Source organism: Odocoileus virginianus, chromosome 8, assembly GCF_023699985.2.
Source record: "Odocoileus virginianus isolate 20LAN1187 ecotype Illinois chromosome 8, Ovbor_1.2, whole genome shotgun sequence".
Taxonomy (NCBI): domain Eukaryota; kingdom Metazoa; phylum Chordata; class Mammalia; order Artiodactyla; family Cervidae; genus Odocoileus; species Odocoileus virginianus.
In genome coordinates, this window is record NC_069681.1 from 28,798,984 (window position 1) to 28,819,634 (window position 20,651).

Here is a 20,651-nt window from a genome sequence, read left to right on the forward strand (position 1 = left end):
AGTAAAATAGAATTCATTAAAAAAAAAAAAAAGCAAAAACAGAGAGGACTATGAGGTAGCTATTTAAAAATAAATTTTCAAGATAATGTGCTAATTGTCAGTGGATTTGAAGAATTTTATCGGGAATATTCCACTGTGTGTGAATAAGGAAGCAGACCGAAACCTGCTATTACTCCTCATTTCCCGAATCCAAAGTGAAAGCAGTCGGAGAGGAAATTAGAATCCCACATAAGTGACTTAATAAGCCTAGAAGAATAATTCAATTCTTTTTCACCCATTAGTCATTTTCACTTTATCGAATGATAACTATTGGTAGTGTGAAACCAGAACAGTGTGTTCACTTTTCTCCCCACTGATAACAGTATGGAACCTTGAAATTGGAAGTGTTAGGTACTAGCCAAGTAGTTTAAGAGTGGTCAAACCTGGTTAAACATTGCCTAAATAATTGTCTGCAGGGTGTTCAGGGGATGCTCCTTTAAACTCTGGTGAATATATATTTTTAATTTAAGAAACCACAGCTGGCTTACGTGCGCTGTAATGATAGTAATATTATTCTCCCAAGAGATAACAGCATTCCTATAGAGTCTAAGCAGAAATGACACATTTATAGCATATATTTACAGGCTTCCAGACACAGTAGTTCCCCATCAGCGCAGTCGGAACTATGAACAGAGCTGGAGAAGTGAGAACACTCCATCCCCTACCCCCTCCTCCCCCCCAAAAAAACTCATCTTACCTTGTCAGGAAGACAGTGCCTTTAGCTTCAGTAAATTTTAGGGCTGTAATTTAAAAAGAAAAAAAAGGAAGGAAAAAAAAGAGAAGGGGAAAAACAGTCAGGCAACTTGCATTCAAAATGTTTAGGGCTCCAGTAGGGCACACTGCTTTTCAATCTTTGCAGACATGTGTGCGTGTGTGATCCGGCACGCACAGAGTTGTTTCCGGCTCTGTGACCCTGTGGACTGTAGCCCGCCAGGCTTCTCTGTCCATGGGATTCTCCAGGCAAGGATACTGGAGCGGCTTGCCATCTCCTCCTCCAGGGGATCTTCCTGACGCAGGGATCGAACCCCCATCTCCTGTGACCACTGCAACTCCTGCATTGGCCAGTGAATTCTTTACCACTTCAGCCACCTGGGAAGCAAAGATTTCTGCTGAAACACTGTGCAATCTTCCCTTAATGCCTGGTGAGAGCTCCCACTCTTGCTCGTCTCTCTCTCCTGTCTTTCTGCAGCACAGAGCCTTCCCCCTCTGACCCTGCGCAGTGTGTTAGAGGAAGGGGCCGTGTTCTTTCACGAGGAGCAGGAGGTGGATCTTGGAAGGGGGTGCGCGCTCCCTGCTGCCCTTGTGATCATGCACCCTCTCGCTAATGGGTTGAGATACATTTTGGCTGTGGGTCGCGTCGGTGTTGTCGCCATCACTATTGGCATTTGACCCGTTTAAGCACGGAAAATATTTTCCCCCAAGGTCTCCAAAAATAATGTTAGAGAATTGTTTTTCTGCTGGTGATGCGGCCATTTGGATTCCTGCATGAGCTGCACTGAGACTCTAAGTGCAGAAAGGGAGGCGTTGATGGGCTGAGACCTTTGGTCTCTTCCTGCTCTCCAGCTTTGGGAGTTCATCAAAATCAAGTCAATTTCAGGAAGGTCTTTGCCCAGAGAGGCACGTCTGTCGACGCTGCTCCCGGGGCCCTGAAACCCTCACCAGGCCAGGGAGGTGACGCATTAGCTGCTGCTGTTTCCTTCTAAAATCAGTCGGCTTTTATTTTTGTCCGTGTGTTTCTGGTTCCTGTTTTGTATCTAGGCTATAAATTAAGAGTTGACGTTACCAAACAGAATTTTCTACACTACCTTTCCATTGAAATACGTGTGTGTGATTTTCACTTTGATGGTGGTCATTGCTGAAACCTAGTTGCTTTGTGCTTTATTGTCAGAATAGAGTGAGCCAAACCATATTCTTAATAAAATGCAGTTTTACTTGTACTGTGAGGGCGGTTAGGACGTCCGTTTCTAATGCGTTACTGCAGACGATGGTATTACTGGACTCCGTCACCCCTCCCTCTCTCTTCACCTGGCCAACTCGACTTCTCCCGAAGGTCTTGGTGCTCCTGCCACTTCCTCAGTGATCCTTCCAGAACCTCTCCCTTCCCCCAGGACCGGCTTCCATTGCTCAGCGCTCCCGCACCCTCTTACTTTCTCAGCAGACTAGCTTTTGGAGTCTTTCTTGCTGACCAGTCTTTTTACTCCTCAGGGTAAGGAGTGTCTTTGTCCTGTTGCAGTTGGAACCCTAACGCCCAGCAGCAGCGGAGTGTCTGTGGGAGGGATGACTGTCAGCCACACCCTGATCCAGGTCTATTATCATTCATCCACAGACAATTCCACGCTGACAGGCTCCAACTTCCCAGTCAGACTGTCTCCCGGTGCCGCTGTACCTAACACCTTTTATTCACAGAGGAATGACTCAGCAGAAATATAATGTAGACCAGAAAGAGGAATTTAAAAGTTAAGAGACCCCTGGCTTGGTGCAATGATTCATTTGGACCTTGCTGAGGGTTTGCAGGGTTTATAGAATTGCTTAAGACTTTCCTCGTTTGTAAAGAGCTCAGAGGTCTTCCCTGGTGGTGCAGTGATAAAGAATCTGCCTGCCAATGCAGGAGACACGAGTTCGAGCGCCTGGTTGGGAAGATGCCCTGGAGAAGGAATTGGCAACCCACTCCAGTATTCTTGCTGGAGAATTGCGTACACAGAGGAACCTGGCGGGCTCTAAGTCCGTAGCGTCGTGAAGCGCTGGACATGGCTGAGCACCATGCCACACAAACAGCTCAGAGCCTGGCTCAGAGGAAAGGGAGCAAAAATCATTTAAAACATTGAAACAAGTGGAGTTAGAGAGATGTTCTAAGATGACCATGGCATGGAAGGTTCCAGAATTGTCCTAAAGAGTTGGCCCTGAAGTAAGGAAAAACCATACAGTTACAACCGCATTTTGGGAACTATGACCCATGAGACAAATCTGAACCCATTACCTGTATTCCTGTGGCCTGGGAGCTAAAAAAAAAAAAATTTTTTTCCTGTATATAAATGGAACAGAAAAAAAAGAAAATAATATTTCATGACATATATAAACTATATGATATTTAAACTCAGCAGCCACAGAGTTTTATTGGGATGTAGCCATGTCCATTCATTTGTGTTCAATGGCAGGGCAGTTATGACAGAAATTGTATAGTTCAAAAGCTAAAATTATTCACTATTTGTCCCTTGACAGAGGGAAAAAAAAAAGCTTTCTGGCCCCTAAATTAGCAGAAACAGCATCTGCAAAGCTCTCTCAGCAATCTATTCAGTTTGATTTCAATGTAAGGGGTGTGTGTGTGTTGGCGGGGGTGGGGGTGGGGTGGGGTGGGGGGCTGGGTAGAGGGGTGTGCATGTGTGGAAGGGGCCAAGAAATATCAGGAAATGAGGCTGTGTAGATGTTGAAAACCGGGATGAAGACTGGGCCTCTTCTGATGTTGGTGGAAATCTCGTGGAGAGGTTTAAACAAGAGAGTAACCAGCTCAGACTTGTGTATTTTGGAACTGGTCTATCAGTAATATGTGTCTGAGTGGGGTGGCCTGGTGGGTAGAGACCGCGAGATTTCACTTGATCATTAATCTTATCATCGTCATTAAACGTATCCCCTTTTTTAATGTCTCCACCCAAACTATTTTCAACCTATATAACACTTGCTTCCCCCCGCCCACCATGCTTTCAAGAAATCCCTTTGAAACCATTATCCCAGTCATGAAATTTAATTTACTTGTGTTGGGAGAACCTACAGACATATCTAGGGACTTTGAGTGTTTTCAGTGGGGAAAACACTACACTTAAGTTACCATACAGTTGTGATTCACAACGTTTTTGTTTGTTTCTAGAGCAATTTGCCAAGAGTGTCCTTGGCCCCTTGTCCTGGAAAAAATGTCTCGCCATCTTCCCTCAAGGATTCTTTGGACTTCAAAGAAGACTATGAGTAGCTGGCAGGAGGAATAGGCCCCAGATGGAAATGTTATCAGCACCCATGTGTTCATACCTCTGGAAATATTCACATTTTAAAATTGCAGAGTTAGCATGCTCTGGTCACCTGTAGGGGCCCTCTTTGAGGTATATAGTTTAACTATTAATTCTGTACTTCAAAGAACATGCAGTTCACGAATGCAGCTGCAGGGCATTTAAAATATTATTCCCACCACTGTGGTCACCTCTAGTTTTGTCTTTTAAATAACAAAAATAAAATGTAAAACTGTAGTTGTAAGTAGCTAGGGCAGTAGAATTTCTAGAACAGAAAGCCATCTAAGTTGCCTTTCTTTTACAGACAGCCTTCCTCTGGCTTCTAAATGATATTTGTAAGGTTTGACTTTGCTGTCATTTGGGGAAGTGTTCATTTTTATGAGGAAAAGATGATATCTAACTATCAGTATCTTTGATGGATAGAAAACGTGGAAGAAGGTATACTATAGTTTCACCTTAACATGTGAGTTTCACTGGTGGGAAGAAATGAAAGGTAAAGCTTTTAAATATCCTTTGTGTTGTTTTTGCTAATAATTTTCTCTCCATTTATATTTCGCTTGTTCCCAAAATGACAGTTATTAAAGACAGAGCAACAATTTTAAAAATATTGAAAATTATATTTAAGAAAAGTCATATATGTTATTGAAGTTATATGAAAACATTCTGTAAGTTATGTGAGCTTCACAGTGAGCCTGAAGCACATGGACTGAGGGTTGTGGAAGGAATGGATTCCTAGAGAGAAAAAAAAAAATCCAATGCAGTTAGTGGAAGATTCGCTGGATATTCATTAGAGCACAGACTCAGTTGACTTGGCAACTTCTGGTTCAGGTAGCAAAGAATGAAGCTGAATGCAAAGGGTGAGGTTGATGGAATCAAGACGTTTTCCTTACAGAAAGTTAGTACTTGGTGTTTCATTGGCTGGCTTTCTGCTCACTGAGTGGGACTCAGAAGAAAACAGCGGGGGGTGGTGAGAAGACCGTGAGATAAAGGCAGTGGGTGGTTGTGGCTGCTGGTTTGGAGGAAGGCGGAGGGAGCTGCGCGCTCATGTGCGTCAACATCCGGTTTGACGCTCCACTGCCGCCATCTTGAAATTCTTCACAAGCTTTGAACAAGAGGTTCTGCGTTTCCACTTTGCACTTGGCCCTGTAAATTATGCAGCAGGTTTCCATGAAGGGCTACAGCTTTATTTGGAGCTGGAAGAGCAGAGGTCAGCCTCAGGAAGGAGACCTGAATGAGGGTCACTGTCGTCGCAACCTCATGCGGGAGCATTGACTGCCAACGGAAAGAGCTTAAGAGGGTTTCGCCATTGCAGCCGGGCATCTTCAGTAACAGCCAGGGGAGAAATGTTGACCTCAGTGAGGGGACTGTAAGGTGAGAACTTCATGGGGGAAGGTTTCCTCAAAGGACTCACAAATGCCTTCAAGGCAAACACGCTTTGACGATGCCCCAGTCCAGTAAGCCCCAGAGGCAGCTCGGTGGAGACAAGGGTGGAGCAAGAAGAGAAAGAACCTGCTGAAACGCAGAAGCCAACCCCTTCTCCTTGTGTCTAATGGGATCCTGCCCTTCGTGCTCAGCAAAGAAGGTCGTGGGTCTGTTCTCATAAAGCACAGTAGCAGTTTTACAGACGTTAGCTTTCTGGGTCTTATTTTTGAAACAATAAACATTGAAGTTAAAAAGCGCTCGAATATAAAATTTTATTAACACCATAAAAAGCTTAATATTAGAAACAAACTTTATGAAGATAGAGCCTTCCAGAAATGCCCTGTAGGGTGGTCAGTGGCATTTGGTAGGGAAGGAAAACCACCATGCTTGAGACTCCAGTGAGAGCAGATCTCTGCCTTTGGTGATAATTGAGTCTCAGTTGTGGTAGCTTATTCTAGGAGGGTCATACCTGTGTAGTTACAGAGAGGAAATTAAACGTACTAACCAGAGAGTCACTCAGAGTACATTAAGGTCATGACAGAAACTAATAAGGGAATTCCCAGTTTAAGCTTCTCTCCCTTCCATAGGCTCGGAGGAACATCTGAGGGAAGAGGTTCAGAAGACACCCCGGTGTGAGCTGGTGATGGAAGTCAGCCTTAGCTCTCTATTTCCTTGTTTTCATTAGCTTGGGTTACACACCGAGACTTTTTTGAATGCCCTTTTTGGTAAGTGCACTTCCTTTGTTTTTCTTACAAGTTCCCTGGTAAGAGAACTTCTGTAATCTGTAATCACCTATTTTATTTCTATTTTATGTGATTTCACAGTGAAAGACAAACTTATCCATTATCTCATAATTACCTATCTTGTCCGGTTGAACAATACTTTCTTTGTGTCACAAAACCTTCTTCTAAGAATTTGGTAAAACTGGTTGTGCAGGTTCCCCACTGAGCAGAAACCAAAAGGGAGCTCACAGATGGAATCTCAAGTATTTATTTTCATATATGAGTAGGTAAACACTACATATGCAACCAGAAAACCTTTTTTTTTTTTTTTAACATTCACAGGGAGCATGAAATTGATGCCTGAGAATAAAACATAAGTACCTCGGGTATTTCAGTCAAGACAGAGAAATGCAAAGTTGAGACTCTCAGGACAGACTCTGGGAGACCCACGTTACTGCACCTTTATTGTCACCTGCATTTTCACGGCAACCTTGGGATCTGCCTGTGGCCAGCAGAGCTTGAGGTTTTGACTCTATTTCACTAAAGTGAAAATTCAAATGACTCCTTCAAAAATGAGTGTGTGGATATCATTCAATTCATTTATTGAGTAAATACTGAAATGACATAGTTTACTTTTTTAATGACCCAAGTGAATATGCAATTTCATTCCATTTTGTGTTCACTGATGTCAGTGAAATTGAGAAATGCACCCCATGTTATAATAATAATCCATCTTTAAAATGATAGTTTTTATTTGTTAAAAAAAAAAGAACAGTTAGGTAGAAGTTTAAAGTAAAATCCTTCAGCTTCTTTTAATGTAAAAGTAATATTTGATCACCATCCTGAAATGATGTAATTTACCCCCTAAGCCTCTTCCAAGTAAACAATCCCCCCAGGATATCAGTTTTCTGTAGCAACGCACTTAGGAAAAATAACATAGTTCATAAGCCAAGAATAAAATTCTAGCGCCCAAATATTTGCATAGGTAAACATTTTCAAATTCATGTTCTACATTCTAAACCTCTTGGTGTTTATAAAGGCTTTTGCCATTAGCCTTCAAGTTTTTGTTGGACAGATGTGTAAAACCAATAATTACAAGTAGGATGTAAAGAGAGAAAAACAAAGAGAATTTTACTCATTATTAGCACTTAAAATTATGCTTTGCTCTTGAGATGAAATGATTAAAATACCAAAGACCCTGGGCAAAAGTAATTTGAATTTGACCTGTTTTCAGATCCATATCTGGAATTTGTCAGGATCATTTCATGTGTCAGCAGGGGAGGAGCTGCCTGAGACCCAATATAAAGGATGCACCGTTCTGATGGGATGTGATAGCTGTTTTTTTCCATTTCAATTGAGGTAACCTTGAGTAAACTTATCTATATGAGACATTATGTCTAAGACATCATAGCAATTGCATTTGTGTGGCTTAAAACAGCAGTATTAGACACATCTAATTATATCCACCCCACTCAAAAAAACAAAACCCCAAAACAAACAGTCAACTCTGAATACTTATTTGAAGGAGTGATGCTGAAGCTGAAGCTCCAGTGTTTTGGCCACCTGATGCAAACAGCTGACTCATTGGAAAAGACCCTGATGCTGGGAAAGATTGAAGGCAAAAGGAGAAGGGGGTGACAGAGGATGAGATGGTTAGATAGCATCACTGACTCAATTGCCATGAATTTGAGTAAATTCTGGGAGATAGTTAAGGACAGGAGATAGTCCATGGGGTCACAAAGAATCAGACATGACTCAGAGACTGAACAACCATACTCGAGGACCAAGTCCGTCTCTGGCTAGGAACTCAAGCCAAGCTCCAAACCATTGCAGGCTGAGACCACCCAGGCTCACCATCATTTCAAAGACTGAATCAACTGTTTTTCATGGTCCCAAAATGTGAAAGTGAAAGTGTTAGTCGTTCACTTGGGTCCAACTCTTTGCTACCCCATGGACTGTAGTCTGCCAGGCTCTTCTGTCCATGGAATTCTCCAGGCAAGAACACTGGAGTGGGTAGCCATTCCCTTCTCCAGGGGATCTCCCTAAGCTAAGGGACAAATCCATATTTCCTGCATTGCAGGCAGATTCTCTACCAGATGAGCCACCACGGTCCCAAAGAAAGAAACTATAGGTATACATACCCAGCTCTTTTGTCAAATGTTATTTTTTGATTATTTGTACTTACAGATCCTTAATTTATTGACCCCAGATGGAGACAGGTTTTAGTGCTTCTATCTGACCCAAGGAGATTTTTCAGAGAAATTGTACTCATAGGAGAGAAGAACCAAGCTAAACAGTACTCACGTTCTCAGAAGCTCTTCCACTGCACCTTCTCAGACATTTTCCCTTTGACAGAAAAAAAAAAAAGATGCTATTCTGTTTCTGTCATTCTTTAGTATATTGTGTGAGACATGGCCTATTCATTCTTTTAAAAAAATTTTTATTGAAATATAGTTGATTTACAGGGGCTTCTCTGGTGGCTCAGATGGCAAAGAAACTGCCTGCAATGCCGGAGACGCAGGTTCCATCCTGAGTCAGGAAGATCCCCCAGAGAAGGGAATGGCAACCCACTCCAGTACTCTTGCCTGGAGAATTCCCTGGAGAGAGGAGCCTGGCAGGCTGCAGTCCATGGGGTCACAAAGAATCAGACACGACTGAGCCACTAACATATTTGATTTACAGTGTTTCAAGTATACAGCAGAGTGATTCAGTTCCATACACACACATACACACATATATATGAAAGTGAAAGTTGCTCAGTTGTGTTCAGGTCTTTGCGACCCCATGGACAATACAGTCCATGGGATTCTCCAAGCCAGAATACTAGAGTGGGTCTTCCCACCCCAGGATATCATCACAACCCAGGGATCAAACCCAGGTCTCCCATATTGCAAGCAGATTCTTTACCAGCTGAGCCGCAAGGGAAGCCATATATATAGACATGTATATTCTTTTTCAGATTCTTCTCCCTTATGGATTATTACATGATATTGAACATAGTTCTTCATGCTATGCAGTAGGTCCTTGCTGTTTATCTATTATATATATATATAATATCTGCTAATCCCAAACTCATTTATCCACCCCCCTCTTCCACTTTGCTAACCATTAGTTTGTTTTCTATGTCTGTGAGTCTATTTCTGTTTTGAAAATAGGTTCATTTGTCTCAATTTTTAGATTCCACACAGAAGCTATATCATATTTATCTTTCACTTCTATGATGGTTTGCTTCACTTATATGATAATCTCTAGGTCTATCCATGTTGCTGCAAATGGCCTTATTTCATTCTTTTTTATGGGATTTACTCATCTTCTAATCAAGTACTAACTGAGCACTTATTTTGTGCCAGATGTGTTGCTAGTGCTCAGAACCCAAAGAAAGATAATACACTCACTCTGAAAGAGCTTATTGTACATGTATATGTGCTGCTGCTGCTGCTAAGTCGCTTCAGTCGTGTCCGACTTTGTGCGCCGCTGTGGACCGCAGCCCACCAGGCTCCTCTGTCCATGGAATTCTCTAGGCAAGAATACTGGAGTGAGGGTGCCATGTCCTTCTCCGCATATGTGTTAATAAGCTTCTTATTTGTGCACTATTATGCAGACTTTTAAGGGCTTCCCAGGTGGCACAGTGGTAAAGAATCTGCCTGCCAATGCAGGAGATGCGAGAGATGCAGGTTTGATCCCTGGGTCAGGAAGATCCCCTGGAGGAGGAAATGGCAATTCACTCCAGTATTCTTGCCTGGAGAATCCCACGGACGGAGGAGCCTGGCGGACTACAGTCCATGGGATCACAGAGTCGGACACAACTGAGCAATTTTCACTTCGACTTTATGCCTGATTGGTGGACGTTGCCAAACCAGTCCTCACTGTTGAGCATGGGGATTCCAGGGCTGCTAATGGCACAGTGGTAGTTCCTAAAAGTGGGTTTCAGTGTGAAAAAGCCATAACTGTTACCGATTGACGAGTCAAGACATGTCCAACAGAGGAAAAGACCTGCAGAAAGAGAGGTGTACAGAAACCCTGAACAATCACAGCAGTGTCTGAAAGGGAGGCAGTTGTATTTTAAGGAACTGAAATTGCATCAGTTCATCAGCAGAGACAGTTTAAGTTGGCACCCTCATTTTGTAATAGATCTCCTAAAAATCAGTCATCACCTACTGACACCTGTCAACCCTTTTGATTTTTTTTTTGAATTACAAGTAAGTCCGGTTACAAGTTTAGTTGGCATCTATTGATTTAGCATCTTGGAGAGTAAAAGGTTAGACTGGAGTTTTGGGGGACCAGTGCTGACAGGCAGATGCTTGGTTGTATGTTTTAAAGAAAGCCCTGCATTTCAGGAGATGCGTGTCGATCCCCTTTGAGAGTGGAAACCATACATGGCACATCTCCACATAACGCTGGCTTAATATTCTAACAGCTTTAGCTGGAACCCATTAGAATCTGTAACGTCCAGGACAATGGTATTGGAGGAGATGGTAATTGTCTCAGGAACCAAATACCTGCCTCCACTCTCCCCAATTTAGCTTTTTAGAAATGACCGTCGTGTCCCTCATTTTTATTGAGACATTTCAAAACTTGGTAATTAGAAGTAGAGCCTCCCCAAACATGATTTGAACCTTTAAAGTGATGCATGGTTGGTATAAATCTTATTTTACAAATTAAGAATCTGAGTTTCAGAGAGATCCATAGTTTGTACATCACAGTGTGTCTCTAAAAGCCAGGTTTTCACCGTCATTCCATTAATGACAAGACAGACTTTATGCCATCAGCTACATGGCTAGGCGTTTTCAAACAGAGTTCTCCACTTCTGGGGATTTCTTGTGTTTTGAATCAACCACAGGAGCGGCATTAGACCGTGGTCCCAGCTGTCTTGGTAGTAGAAGGATGTGGGGTGTCTGTATTCGTAGGGTGATCATTCTTCGTGGCAGGACTGAGGCATCCTGAGTGGACTCATGGCCAGGCAAGCTGCAGCACATGAAGGGTAGGCCGGTGTCTGTTTATGTGGAGCTGCTGAGACAGAGGGGCAGCTCTGACCAGAGGCAGAACTTTGGAGGCCAGGCTTTTAGCTGTTTCTTTGCTGCTCCCACACATTTCTCAAGGACTTTGTCCTGAGTGTGTGATTTCTTGATGATAATTCCAGAACTGCTGTAAAATGCTTTCAGAGCCAGAGATCAAAGGATCCCCATCAGAACTGATATGATCCGGCTACATCTGAAGTTATAAACACTTTTCTTTTTGATACTGTTGTCCTTCCCTGATAGTGTAGGGACTTCATTTTTATCACAGTTGCCTTTGGATGATGTTTACTGTGGATTGATATATTAGTTATTAAGTTTTTACTGTCACATAAAAATTCCCATTTACTCAAGAGAGAGAGACTGTTTATAAATCAGAAGCGAATAAAATAATGGCTTTAGTAGATGCAATTTATTAATATTATGACTTTAATTAACTTGTTCATAATAATGAATATGTGAATTACCCATGCTTCTGCCTGACAGATGTATTAGTCAGTGTTTGCTCACCTTGAACATCTCAATGTATTAGACAGTAAGCCACATTCAGTGAACCCCAGTCTAGTCACGAAAAAATGAAGTTATACAAAACATAATTTTTAATTAAGTTTACTCATGATGTATAAGAGACAGTCATATTATGGCCTATTATATGGTTTGCAGTCTGACTTTTTCCTCCCAGCTCTATTGAACTGTATTTTAAATACAATACAATTCACTCATTTTAGGTACATGCTGGTAAAGAATCTGCTTGCAAGGCAGGAGACCCTGGTTCAATTCCTGGGTCGGAAGATCCCCTGGAGAAGGGATAGGCTGCCCACTCCAGGATTCTTGGCCTTCTCTGATGGCTCAGATGGTAAAGAATCCACCTGCAATGCGGGAGACCTGGGTTTGATCATTTGGTTGGGAAGCTCCCCTGGAGGAGGGCTTGGCAACCTACTCCAGTATTCCTGCCTGGAGAATCCCATGGACAGAGGAGCCTGGTGGGCCGTGGAGTCACAAAGTTGGACATGACTGAATGACTAAGCACAGCACATAGAGTTTAATCAACTCAGCTCAGTCACTCATTCATGTCTGACTCTTTGCCATCCCATGAACTGAAGCACGCTGGGCCTCCCTGTCCATCACCAACTCCCAGAGTTTACTCAAACTCATGTCCATTGAGTCGGTGATGCCATCCAACCGTCTCACCCTCTGTCGTCCCCTTCTCCTCCCGCCTTCAGTCTACAGTTTGACAGATTTTGTTTATTTATACAATCATGTAATCACCACCAGTATGAATATATAGAACTTTGCCATTACCCTACAGTTTCTCATGCTCCCAGTTCCAGGAAATCACTGATATGCACTGATATGCTTTCTGTTGCTACTGTTTTACTTTTTCTATATTTCATATAAATGGAATTTTAGGATAGGCAGCCAGAGAAACAGGAGCAATAGAATTTTTTTCTTCTATCTATCTATCTAGAGCCTCATTTTGAGGAATTGACTCATTTGATTATCATGATGGGCAAGGCAGGAGGGCAGACTGGATGTTTTGGCAAAAGTTGAAGATCCGATGTTACGGTCTTGAGTTCAAAGGTAGTCTGGAGACAGAGCTCTTTTTTTTTTTTTTTCCAGGAAACCGCAGACTTTTTCCTTAAGGTATTCAAATGATTGGCTGAGACCCACCCGTCTATTGACCATCCATAGTATGGAGGGCAATCTGCTTTATTCAAAGACTACTGATTTAAATGTCAGTCACATCTAAGAAATACATTCATGGCAACATATGTATGAGTTTTTGACCAAACAGCTAGGCACCGTAGCCTACCCAATTGGCATGCAAAGTGAATTATCACATAGTCCTTTGTGTTTAATTTCATTCATTCAAGCATGATGTTTATGAGATTTATCCATGTTATTGCATGTTTTAATAACACATTCTTTACATTGTTCAGGTGTATTCCATAAAACAGCTATACCACAGTTATTTATCTATTTACCAGTTGATGAACATCTGGGTTCCTTCCATGTTTGTCTCATATAAGAAATACTGTCACAAGGTCTGACAATTAGATAGCTTTTAATATGACTTATTGAGTCAGACTAAAATGTGATCAATTTTACTCCATATATTGCTGCATACAAAAGGCTGTTTAATTAATTATTTATTTACTCTTTATACTTTTTTGGCTACACCACATAGCATGTGGAATTTTAGTTCCCTAACCAGGAACTGAACTCATATCCCTTGCATTGGAAGCTTGGAGTCTTAACCACTGGACTGCCAGGGAAGTCCCACAAATGGCCGATGTTCATATTGTCTTTAGCATTTGCAGAGTATGTTTGCATTTTTGTCTCATTTCATTTTTACCATGTAATTATATTAATAAAGAACATGCAAAATAATGTGTTTTTTGTGTTTCCATGTAAGTTACTTCATTTCTCATTTAATATTTACAGCAGTTCCGTGGTTTAAGTGTTTTAGCTTCATTTTCAGACGGAAAAGTGGAAAGTCAGGGACATGTAGAGACTTGTCTAAAATGACTATAGTAGGAAGTTACAGGGGCCTTCCAGGTGGCTCCGTGCTAAACCCTCTGCCTGCCAATTCAGGAGAGGCAGGAGACACAGAAGTTTGATCCCAGGATCGAGAAAATCCCCTTAGGAGGAAATGGAACCTACTCCAGTATTCTTGTGTGAAAAATCCCATAGACAGAGGAGCCTGGCGGGCTACAGACCCTGGGGTCTCAGACACAACACAGCAGCTAAACAACAAAAACAGGATGTTACAGAGCTGGGTTCAGACCAGGGTGTTTTAACTCTAAATCCAGTTAACTTTGTTCACTGGTGACAGCCAGTGCTCAGAGAAATGACAAAGATTGCAGTAAATATTGGAAAGAGGCATAATCAAAGCTCGATGACCCTGAAGAATTAATTCTCCTGATTTAGAAAGAACATCAAGTTTTGTGCATGTTGAAGGATTGGAAAAATTCAGTCTCTTCTCAGGTAGGTGCTGAAACCTCTGTGTTGCAAATAAGGAAAACTGAGGTCCACTGAGATTAAGTCCTTTGCTCCAAATGGCATAGCTCATTAATGGTTGAAGTGAAATTAGAATTTATGGGTCTGTCTGACTCCAAAGTGAATCCTCTAATTCAGGGGTCATCCAGTGTTTTCTGTAAAGGGCCTGGTTGTAAATATTTTAGGTTTTATAGGCTGTGAGGCAAAAATGAGAATATCATATAGGTGCTCACGTACAATATACTGCCTCTGTGAAAAGACTCAGCTTGTATGTGTGTAGCATGAAGCAATCACATACATAAACAAATGATGTGGTGCATCCTAATAAACCTTCATACACAAAAATGGTGCATTTGGTCCAGGATCTGTAGGTAGCCAACATCTGCTCTAAACTACGCTGTGTTGTTCCAGTTATTTGGGGGACGGAGGTCTCTTTCCTAAATTAGTTCTAAGTTATTGGATAAGTGGAAGGTTTTAACTTAATGGCTCCCTTAGAAAGTTTGATGAAATGCTACTGAATAAAGCCCCCTTTTAGCGCCCTTATTTAGGGAAGCGCAGGAAGAGGGGAAAATTGTCATCTTAGGTAATACCAGGATACTTAAGAGCTCAGAACACCAAGTTAGCTAACCAGAGAATGAGAGCTAAAACTGGAAAAGAAAAGCTAGATCATGTGATAACCTTTAATTCTCTAACAAGGGACATTTTTTTAGTCCCTGTCTGCATAAATCTTTGGTGTACGTTTTGATTCCATGAACAGTTGTTTAGTTGCTGTGATTCTGTGAACAGTGTGTGTGTGTGAATCATTCAGTCGTGCCCAGCTCTTTGCAACCCTATGGACTGCAGCCCACCAGGCTCCTCTGTCGATGAGATTTTCCAGGCAAGAATACTGGACTGGGTTGCCATTTCCTTCTCCATCATATGGCTAAAGATGACATGAAATGATCCATAGATTCTTTTCTTTTTAAATTAAAAAAAAATTTTTTTTCCACTTATTTTTATTAGTTGGAGGCTAATTACTTTACAACATTGCAGTGGTTTTTGTCATACATTGAAATGAATTAGCCATGGATTTACATGTATTTCCCATCCCGGTCCCCCCTCCCACCTCCCTCTCCACCCCATCCCTCTGGGTCTTCCCAGTGCACCAGGCCCGAGCACTTGTCTCATGCATCCAACCTGGGCTGTTGGTCTGTTTCACCCTAGATATACATGTTTCAATGCTGTTCTCTTGAAACATCCAACCCTTGCCTTCTCCCACAGAGTCCACAAGTCTGTTCTATACATCTGAGTCTCTTTTTCTGTTTTGCATATAGGGTTATCATTACCATCTTTCTAAATTCCATATATATGTGTTAGTATACTGTAATGGTCTTTATCTTTCTGGCTTACTTCGCTCTGTATAATGGGCTCCAGTTTCATCCATCTCATTAGAACTGATTCAAATGAATTCTTTTTAATGGCTGAGTAATATTCCATGGTGTATATGTACCACAGCTTCCTCATCCATTCGTCTGCTGATGGGCATCTAGGTTGCTTCCATGTCCTGGCTATTATAAACAGTGCTGCGATGAACATTGGGGTGCATGTGTCTCTTTCGGATCTGGTTTCCTCAGTGTGTATGCCTAGAAGTGGTATTGCTGGGTCATATGGCAGTTCTATTTCCAGCTTTTTAAGAAATCTCCACACTGTTTTCCATAGTGGCTGTACTAATTTGCATTCCCACCAACAGTGTAAGAGGGTTCCCTTTTCTCCACACCCTCTCCAGCATTTATTGCTTGTAGACTTTTGGATAGCAGCCATCCTGACTGGCGTGTAATGGTACCTCATTGTGGTTTTGATTTGCATTTCTCTGATAATGAGTGATGTTGAGCATCTTTTCATGTGTTTTTGTGCCATCTGTATGTCTTCCTTGGAGAAATGTCTGTTTAGTTCTTTGGCCCATTTTTTGATTGGGTCATTTACTTTTCTGGAGTTGAGCTGGAGGAGTTGCTTGTATATTTTTGAGATTAATCCTTTGTCTGTTGCTTCATTTGCTATTATTTTCTCCCGATCTGAGGGCTGTCTTTTCACCTTGCTTATAGTTTCCTTTGTTGTGCAAAAGCTTTTAAGTTTCATTAGGTCCCATTTGTTTATTTTTGCTTTTGTTTCTAAAATTCTGGGATGTGGATCATAGAGGATCCTGCTGTGATTTATGTCGGAGAGTGTTTTGCCTATGTTCTCCTCTAGGAGTTTTATAGTTTCTGGTCTTACATTTAGATCTTTAATCCATTTTGAGTTTATTTTTGTGTATGGTGTTAGAAAGTGTTCCTAGTTTCATTCTTTTACAGGTGGTTGACCAGTTTTCCCAGCACCACTTGTTAAAGAGGTTGTCTTTTTTCCATTGTATATCCTTGCCTCCTTTGTTGAAGATAAGGTGACCATAGGTTCATGGATTTATCTCTGGGCTTTCTATTCTGTTCCATTGATCTATATTTCTGTCTTTGTGCCAGTACCATACTGTCTTGATGACTGTGGCTTTGTAGTATAGTCTGAAGTCAGGCAGGTTGATTCCTCCAGTTCCATTCTTCTTTCTCAAGATTACTTTGACTATTCGAGGTTTTTTTGTATTTCCATACAAATTGTGAAATTATTTGTTCTAGTTCTGTGAAAAGTACCGTTGGTAGCTTGATAGGGATTGCATTGAATCTATAGATTGCTTTGGGTAGTATAGCCATTTTGACAATATTGATTCTTCCAATCCATGAACACGGTATATTTTTCCATCTGTTTGTGTCCTCTTTGATTTCTTTCATCAGTGTTTTATAGTTTTCTATGTATAGGTCTTTTGTTTCTTTAGGTAGATATACTCCTAAGTATTTTATTCTTTTTGTTGCAATGGTGAACTGGTATCGTTTCCTTAATTTCTCTTTCTGTTTTCTCATTGTTAGTGTATAGGAATGCAAGAGATTTCTGTGTGTTAATTTTATATCCTGCAACTTTACTGTATTCGTTGATTAGCTCTAGTAATTTTCTGGTAGAGTCTTTAGGGTTTTCTATGTAGAGGATCATGTCATCTGCAAACAGAGAGAGTTTCACTTCTTCTTTTCCTATCTGGATTCCTTTTACTTCTTTTTCTGCCCTGATTGCTGTGGCCAACACTTCCAAAACTATGCTGAATAGTAGTGGTGAGAGTGGACACCCTTGTCTTGTTCCTGATTTCAGGGGAAATGCTTTCAATTTTTCACCATTGAGGGTGATGCTTGCTGTGGGTTTGTCATATATAGCTTTTATTATGTTGAGGTATGTTCCTTCTATTCCTGCTTTCTGGAGAGTTTTAATCATAAATGGATGTTGAATTTTGTCAAAGGCTTTTTCTGCATCTATTGAGATAATCATATGGTTTTTATCTTTCAATTTGTTAATGTGGTGTATTACATTGATTGATTTGCAGATATTAAAGAATCCTTGCATTCCTGGGATAAAGCCCACTTGGTCATGGTGTATGATTTTTTTAATATGTTGTTGGATTCTGTTTGCTAGAATTCTGTTAAGGATTTTTGCATCTATGTTCATCAGTGATATTGGCCTGTAGTTTTCTTTTTTTGTGGCATCTTTGTCTGGTTTTGGAATTAGCGTGATGGTGGCCTCATAGAATGAGTTTGTAAGTTTACCTTCTTCTGCAATTTTCTGGAAGAGTTTGAGTAAGATAGGTGTTAGCTCTTCTCTAAATTTTTGGTAGAATTCAGCTGTGAAGCCATCTGGTCCTGGGCTTTTGTTTGCTGGAAGATTTCTGATTACAGTTTCGATTTCCTTGCTTGTGATGGGTTTGTCAAGATCTTCTATTTCTTCCTGGTTCAGTTTTGGAAAGTTATACTTCTCTAAGAACTTGTCCATTTCTTCCAAGTTGTCCATTTTATTGGCATAGAGCTGCTGGTAGTAGTCTCTTATGATCCTTTGTATTTCAGTGTTGTCTGTTGTGATCTCTCCATTTTCGTTTCTAATTTTGTTAATTTGGTTCATCTCCCTTTGTTTCTTAATGAGTCTTGCTAATGGTTTGTCAATTTTGTTTATTTCTTCAAAAAACCAGCTTTTAGATTTGTTGATTTTTGCTATGGTCTCTTTAGTTTCTTTTGCATTTATTTCTGCCCTAATTTTTAAGATTTCTTTCCTTCTGCTAACCCTGGGGTTCTTCATTTCTTCCTTCTCTAGTTGCTTCAGGTGTAGAGTTAGGTTATTGATTTGACTTTTTTCTTGTTTCTTGAGGTAGGCCTGTAATGCTATGAATCTTCCCCTTAGCACTGCTTTTACAGTGTCCCATAGGTTTTGGGTTGTTGTGTTTTCATTTTCATTCATTTTGATGCATATTTTGATTTCTTTTTTGATTTCTTCTATGATTTGTTGGTTATTCAGAAGCGTGTTGTTTAGCCTCCATATGTTTGAATTTTTAATAATTTTTTTCCTGTAATTGAGATCTAATCTTACTGCACTGTGGTCAGAAAAGATGACTGGAATGATTTCAATTTTTTTGAATTTACCAAGACTAGATTTATGGCCCAGGATGTGATCTATTCTGGAGAAGGTTCCGTGTGCACTTGAGAAAAAGGTGAAGTTGATTGTTTGGGGGTGAAACATCCTATAGATGTCAATTAGGTCTAGCTGGTCCATTGTGTCCTTTAAAGTTGGTGTTTCCTTGTTCATTTTCTGTTTAGTTGATCTATCCATAGTTGTGAGTGGGGTATTAAAGTCTCCCACTATTATTGTGTTACTATTAATTTCCTCTTTCCTACTTGCTAGTATTTGCCTTACATATTGCGGTGCTCCTATGTTGGGTGCATATATATTTATAATTGTTATATCTTCTTCTTGGATTGATCCTTTGATCATTATGTAGTGTCCATCTTTGTCTCTTTTTACAGCCTTTATTTGAAAGTCTATTTTATCTGATATGAGTATTGCGACTCTTGCTTTCTTTTGGTCTCCATTTGCGTCGAATATTTTTTTCCAGCCCTTCACTTTTAGTCTGTATGTGTCCCTTGTTTTGAGGTGGGTCTCTTGTAGACAGCATATATAGGGGTCTTGCTTTTGTATCCATTCAGCCAGCCTTTGTCTTTTGGTTGGGGCATTCAACCCATTTACATTTAAGGTAATTATTGATAGGTATGGTCCCGTTGCCATTTATTTTGTTGTTTGGGGTTCACATTTATACCACCTTTCTGTGTTTCCTGTCTAGAGAAGATCCTTTAGCATTTGTTGAAAGCTGGTTTGGTGGTGCTGAATTCTCTCAGCTTTTGCTTGTCTGTAAAGCTTCTGAGTTCTCCTTCATATCTGAATGAGATCCTTGCTGGATAGAGTAATCTAGGTTGTAGGTTATTCTCTTTCATTACTTTAAGTATGTCCTGCCATTCCCTTCTGGCCTGAAGGGTTTCTATTGATAGATCAGCTGTTATCCTTATGGGAATCCCTTTGTGTGTTATTTGTTGTTTCTCCCTTGCTGCTTTTAATATTTGTTCTTTGTGTTTGATCTTTGTTAATTTGATTAATATGTGTCTTGGGGTGTTTCGCCTTGGGTTTATCCTGTTTGGGACTCTCTGGGTTTCTTTGACTTGTGTTACTATTTCCTTCCCCATTTTAGGGAAGTTTTCAGCTATTATCTCCTCGAGTAACTTCTCATGGCCTTTCTTTTTGTCTTCTTCTTCTGGGACTCCTATGATTCAAATGTTGGGGCGTTTCACATTGTCCCAGAGGTCCCTGAGGTTGTCCTCATTTCTTTTGATTCTTTTTTCTTTTTTCCTCTCTGCTTCATTTATTTCCACCATTTTATCTTCTAACTCACTTATCCTATCTTCTTTCTCTCTTATTCTACTCATGGTTCCCTCCAGAGTGTTTTTGATCTCATTTATTTCATTATTAATTTTTAATTGACTTTTTAAAATTTCTTCTAGGTCCTTGTTAAACCTTTCTTGCATCTTCTCAATCTTTTTCTCCAGGCTATTTATTTGTAACTCCATTTTGTTTTCAAGATTTTGGATCATTTTTATTATCATTATTCTAAATTCTTTTTCAGGTAGATTCCCTATTTCGTCCTCTTTTGTTTGACTTGGTGGGCTTTTTTCATGTTCCTTTACCTGTTGGGTATTTCTCTGCCTTTTCATCTTGTTTTGATTGCTGTGTCTGGAGTGGGCTTTCTGTATTATAGTGGTCTGTGGTTCCTTTTTATTGTGGAGGTTTCACCCAGTGGGTGGGGTTGGATGATTGGTTTGTCAAGGTTTCCTGGTTAGGGAAGCTTGTGTCAGTGTTCTGGTGCGTGGAATTGGATTTCTTCTCTCTGGAGTGCAATGGAGTGTCCAGTAATGAGCTTTGCGATGGGTCTCTGTGTTAGGTGTGACTTTGGACAGCCTGTATGTTGACACTCAGGTCTACGTTCCTGCGTTGCTAAAGAATTTTCGTGGTATGTCTTGTACTAGAGCTTATTGGCTCTT

At 40.7% G+C, this 20,651-nt stretch overlaps 1 long non-coding RNA gene across 1 annotated transcript in view; it reads left to right on the forward strand.

Annotated features, from left to right (window-relative positions):
- The first annotated feature begins 5,085 nt into the window (after positions 1 to 5,085).
- LOC110142773 (uncharacterized) overlaps positions 5,086 to 20,651 on the forward strand; it is a 37,354-nt gene continuing 21,788 nt past the window's right edge. Inside the window, exons 1-3 of the long non-coding RNA XR_002315407.2 lie at positions 5,086 to 5,405; positions 6,044 to 6,181; positions 7,413 to 7,537. This is a non-coding gene — a long non-coding RNA (uncharacterized lncRNA). The remainder of the gene's footprint in view (positions 5,406 to 6,043; positions 6,182 to 7,412; positions 7,538 to 20,651) is intronic.